Source organism: Pinus tabuliformis, chromosome 6 (assembly GCF_031772625.1).
Source record: "Pinus tabuliformis cultivar Carrire ecotype Pingquan chromosome 6, CPIR1, whole genome shotgun sequence".
Taxonomy (NCBI): Eukaryota; Viridiplantae; Streptophyta; class Pinopsida; order Pinales; family Pinaceae; genus Pinus; species Pinus tabuliformis.
In genome coordinates, this window is record NC_142292.1 from 921,317,144 (window position 1) to 921,323,584 (window position 6,441).

A 6,441-nucleotide genomic window follows, 5' to 3' on the forward strand; every position below is an offset into this window, starting at 1 on the left:
TTTAAGAGGGGGTTGTGTGGCTTTCCCCCACAGGCATGTATATGAATAGGGGTATTATTGTTTTCGGTTTGGCCTTTGACATTATATGCAGTGGAAACATAGGAGTAATAGAAGTCTTTCAATCCCCTCTCAAAAACCATTGAAAAACATGAATAGATGACAAATGCAAGCTGACATTATGATGTTATGAGACAATATAAATTTTAACTTAATAAAAAGCTAAAAACAAAAAAACATGTGAAGTTATTTGAAATGATAATGTTGTGAAGTTTTTTCCTTTCTCCCTCATTTTAGACCATTTCACCACCACTTGTGATGCATAACTCTTCTTTGTTCGAAATGGATCATTCAACATTTTGTCTTAACTTTATTACTAGGAGGCCATAGTGAACATTGGATTTTCATGATAATAATGTTGATCTAAGTATTATTTTTGCATATGGCATGTATCTAGAGTAAAAATGGTGAAAATTGTAGCAATATTTATTTGAATATTGGGGTTCTAGATTTTTAATTTAATTATTAAATGGATCATAGGGATTTAACCTCCATGAAATATTCTAGAATATTCTTAGTAGTATGTGAGTAGTAGACACAAAGTAAAGGTTGAGATTTATTCCCCAAGTAGTTATGCCCTATTTTTTCTTTTAATTAAATTGATTCATAAAAAATGTGTCATATAAACAAGTGTTATATGAAATTAGTTATGTTTTTTAGACATGTGATATTGATAAGCCATGATATTGTAACAAAGTCTATTTACAAAGTAAGGTTCTTCATGGTAAAGTGGGGGTAAATCTTATAGATAAGAATCTTGTTCCATGTTTTTCTAAATGTATATATGTTTAACATATATACTAATTCTTTTTATAATTAACAATATTAATAAAAATAAAATTGTTGAAAGCATGTAGTACTAGAGCATGCGAGAAAATACAAGTGTGCAACACATCCATATATAGAAAAATTGTTTTGAGATGAAAATGTTTGCCAAGATCTTGGAGTGATGGATACTAATTACGTTGCAAATGAGTTCACACTTAGCATCGAAGAATTAATTAATGTTTAGCAGTACTATTAATGTCTATTTATCAAATCAGTATGTAATGGCGTTATCACTTAAGTGAATAATAACATTTACTATGATGCATTGTGTAATGATTATTGGCTACAAACATATCAATAAAATCATATCTATTGATATTATGAAACACTCTTTTTGGTATTTATTCGGTGAATTGACACGTAATCAACACATTGTTTGAGTGCTTAATAGAATTTATTGTTTGTAATCAATTCAAGAATATGCATAGGTTTCTGCAGCTAGTATGCCTCATAGCAAATTGAAATGATGTGTGGATATCATTTGTAAACTCTATTTGCATATTTCTTTTGCATAATGGAAGCTTCCTCCTCATCTTCACACTCAGCACATGTATAATGACTATTGGTCGTAAACATATCAAGAAGAACACATTTATCGATATTATAAAACAATTTTTCTTTTCCATTTATTCGGTGAGTTGACAAGTAATCAATAGACTTATTTGATTTGCACACTTCTTGTGCACATTGCCTTGTTTATCAACAAAATTTTGGTGCTTATCAGATATAAGAAAATAATCGACACATAATCAAGACATCGTAAAAACATAATTAAGAATTAATTCTATGATTAATAGATATATGTTTATAGATATTAATGGTAGGTACTATTGATTTCATAAGCATTTATAGCAAAGTAATGGTAAAATTATTATATGTTTAGAGCTTATGTGAATTCAATTTTATTTAATTTTTCTAATGCTTTTTGTTTCTTGATTCTTGTTTATTCATGCTACAAAATCATCATGTTTTAACATTATTTAAAGTAAGAAAAAACTATAATGACTACCTTAAGTTATTTATAGATGAAACATGTTTTTCGAAATAATCTAACCATGCTTAGACCAAATCACATTGAATTTATGAAAGCATCTACTATTATTTGTCCAAATTGCATGAATTATGGACTTTGTTCTCATTGCATGTATTCTAGTTACTGCTTACTAATTTTGCTATTAACAAAAAACGTGAATGTTGCAATGCTTTAATCAATTAATCCCACATCTCCACACTTTGCAAATTGCAATGTGAGACATAACGATTTCATTATTATCCTTAATCAAGTTTTTAATATTGAATAATCCATGCTCTAGAAAGTTGGTATGTGCATATGGATAATGTATACGAAAGTGTAAAAAAGAATGAACAAAGGTCCTTCTGCATATGTTACTTTCTGCATATCCTTCCACTATGTTAGAATGGAAACTAGTTTTGGAGCAAAGCTTATGCATGCATTTGCTAAATAAATTCTGAAATGACTATTTTATAATATCGATCGATTTTTTAAAAAGAAATAATCATTATACAATATTGATTTACCGAAAAAGTGCTTACGTTAACCGGAAAGAGAAATAGACAAATATGCAAATTAAGTTACATAAATATTTTAAAATTAAAGAAATATTTTTTTTCTACAAAAAGTTTGGGAACATAAAATTTTACACCCAAAGCAAAGCAACAACTAAATCATCGACGATCTACATTGATGTAGGGTATAGCCAACAAATTAAAGAGAGGCATATAGATAAATATCACAAATTGAAGTTAAACATTGCTTATTCAGAAAATATGATTATATGTTATTATGTTATTTTCGAATTCGATAATGATCTAAGGTGGAATGCTTCTATGCTCCGGTTTCAGTATTTTCTCTTATTATTAGCTACTATTCTGTAACTTTTCTTTTGCATTTTGTGACTATTTATTTAAATAGTTTCTTTTGGGACTAGGTCCTAGTTCATTACAATGTAAGTCTAAGTGGTTTTTTGTTGTTATTAGTTGACACACTGTTATTTTAATGTAAAATATTCCATTAGTTTAACTTGTTCATATCATTATTGTATCTGAGTATTTTCTATTTTTTGGTAAAACACAAGATGCCACACAAACGAGGCAGAGTGAAGCATGGAGTTGGTGAATGAGCATAGTAAAGTTGATGTCACTTGGACAATATTGGTCGGGGTGGGGTTATAGATCCTAACCTTGTCAACAGATATGATTTTAACAACCCTACATTTGATCTGTGCAACATTGGTACTAATGAGCTTATATATCTCAAAATGATTCTGAAATAACTCTTAAGAAACATACATGATGAGCACAATAATATTATCTCATTCATGAATAATATCCAACACAACCAGTGGAAGATGCAAGACATATTAGCCAATTTGCAGAGGGTGTTGGCATTGTTGTCATTGATGGAAAAGGAATAACATAAGAGCAACAAGCAAAGGAGCAGAGGCAAGGTATGAAACAACAAGGCAGGAGCAACAAGATAACATGAACAACAGGGTATGCAGGAACAAAGCAAAGGATAGGCAAGCAAAGGAGCAGTAGGTAGCACAAGAAGAACAAGCAAAGGAGCAGCAGGCATCATAGGAAGAGCAAGAAAAGGAGAAACAAATACCTTGATGGCATGTTGATGGCTTGATGCTTGGATAATGTGGTAGGGATTGTATAATGAATAATTTATGATGTGAAATTGTTGATTAAACTTAATTGTTGTGATGCAAAGGAAAGAATCCAAGGCAAATATGTTGTGATGCATTAAGGAAAAAAATTGTTATTTGATGCTGACATTAGTTTGATACATTTAATCATTACATGTGGCCGAAATTAATATTGGATGGATTATTCATTTTTTCTCTAAATATTCAAGATATGAAGAGCTTGTAAACAAATAAGTGGAAAGCAAAGAGTCAAGCCAATTTAATTCATATTCCTATGCGGGATACAAACAACCAACAATCTATTTCTATAGAAAATGTGATTTTATAAGGCATATGAGGTTAGAGAATGGATGAATCAGAGAGAGTTGATTGAACTATTATGCATTAGTTACCTAGTACTTATGAAGCTGATGTGAATTAGATTTGAAGGGAAGAAGATGCATAAATGAAGATGGAGATATGCAAAATTTATGACTAGGTAAACCAACACATTGTTATTTCATGTTTGCATAAGGGGATGGTAGTCTTCTTTCAAGTTGAAGCTTGATAAATATCTAGTTGTAGTTGGTTGAGGTAGGAGCCTCCTGTTGGTTGTAGCCTACAGAAATCATATGGGAGTTGGAGCTTCCTTGCATGTTGCGGCTTGCAGAAAATTGAGGTAGCAGCCTTCTGTAGGTTGGGGCCTATAGAAAATCAGATGCAATAAGGAGTAAGAGATTGCCTTTGCATCACAACAATAATAAAGTTGTGGTTTTCTCCATTTATGGGTTTCCACATATATATGGTGTCAATGTGTGTTGTTATTATGTGTTCATGTGATGGTTTGGTTTGCTTATTACTTGTTGTTCACATATTAAATATGTTGGCCATTATTTATTAAGTTACTCATGTAATGTTTCGATTAATGAGTTTTAAATGAAAATAAAATTAATGTCCATGAGTATGCTAAACTAATTCACCCCCCCCCCCCCCCCCAGTTTAGTCAAGTTTTCATCAATTGGTATAAGAGAAAGTTGTTTCGGTGTAAGTCTAACAACTTGAAGGTAGTTTTGGTTGAGTCATGGACTATAAAGGTGTACCTGTGTTGAGTGCAACAAAATTTCATGAATGGAGAGATAAAGTTAAAAGAGAACTAATAGCTTATGGACCTGGTGTATGGAAGCTTGTATGTGATGGTCACTGCAAATACTCTCCCTCTATGCGAACAACAGTGGAATGCTAAGGAAACATGTGGCATGTACACCAACCTTCATAATAAGGATCTTGATACAATCATAGATTTAACCTCTACAAAAGAAATATGGGATAGATTGCATCTCATGCATGGAGAGGCTAGCAACATCAGTACAGACAAAGAAAAGATAAAGAGGAAGGAGAAAAAACCTTGTCAAAAGGAAAGTGTTTAGTTAAATGAAACCTCTACCTGTGTGAATGTACCTGACCCTCATGAAGGAAATACAAATGAAAATCAAGCTAGGCTTGACTTATCATTGGCTAGTATAAAAATATTGAAGAATGAAAACAAATATTTGAAGAAATTAGTGTAGATATGTGATGAGAAAGAGCACAAGTACAAGGAGGAAATTGTTAGCATGAAGAATCAACTTGTAGAAGCAAGGAGACTAGAAGAGGTGATGAGCAGTAAATTCAAGGAGAGATACCTACAATGTAAAAGATTAGAAGCTGAGGTTGATTCAACTAAAAGTAAGTTAGAAGGAAATAATAGGTTGTGTAAGCAGCTAGAAGAGGACCTTGCTTCCATGAAGAACTCAATAAAGGAAACCAAAGGATAATGAAGTTCTTAAAATACCTATAGGAGAAGAAGCCAACAACAACATGATTGGAAAAGAAATAAACAAATACAAATAGTAGAATCAAAATGAAAAGTATGAAGTGAAGAAAATGCAATCTGCTCCTAGATATGAGGTTAAGAAGTTTGCAAGAATTCAAAGGAGAGAACATATCTCATGCTTCCATTGCCATGAACCTAGTCACATAGCAACAGACTATAAGAACAAGAAGATTAATACTTTCAGCAAAATATGCTACAAACAAGAAGGTGTTATCCAACAAGAAATCAAAGGAGAACATCGGCCACTAGGTACATAAACTCTTTCAATGGCTATTGTTATATGTGTCACGAATTTGGACATAAGGCATTTGAATGCAAAGCGTATATGAAGAAAAACATGGACGAAAAAAGAAACACATCATTTTCTCTATTTCTTGGCCACATAAGATGTTTTGTGTGTAATAATATTGGCCACAAAGAAAAGGATTGTAAGCTTCCATATATTTTAACCAACACTAAACAGACGATGGAAGCAATTCAAAGCAAATCAAACAATGAAATAAATGCAAATAAGAGAATAGAACCTACTAAAGTGTGGAAGAGAAAGAATAAAGAACAACCAGTGACCAAGCTTGGTCTCACGGGGAGTTAGTCAAGAAAAAAAGGAATAATTTGCCAGTGTTAGATCAGTAACACTTGAGGGGAATAACAACCCCAATAGTGACAGTAAAGCCTTGAATATAAAGGTGTGAAATACAATTATACTCTGGAAAATATGTTGAATAAAATATTGGATAATAAAGGATGATTTAGTGGTTGGCATTGCCACTATATTATATCCAATTTACAAACAAAGAAGAGGAATAACTTTCCACTTCAGTGACACAATGAAGGCATCATGGCATATAGGGGAATTGCTCATGGAATAAATGAAGAACTTGTTCTAACTTAGAGTAGCATTGTTTCAAGGGGAGAGTAGGCTGATCCACAACCTTGTGACATTAGTCTGATGCCTCATCCAAAAGAGAGAAAAGAAGTAATAGAAAAGTCGTGTGAGGGTCCTTCAGAACCATGAACAAATTTTGAAAGAAA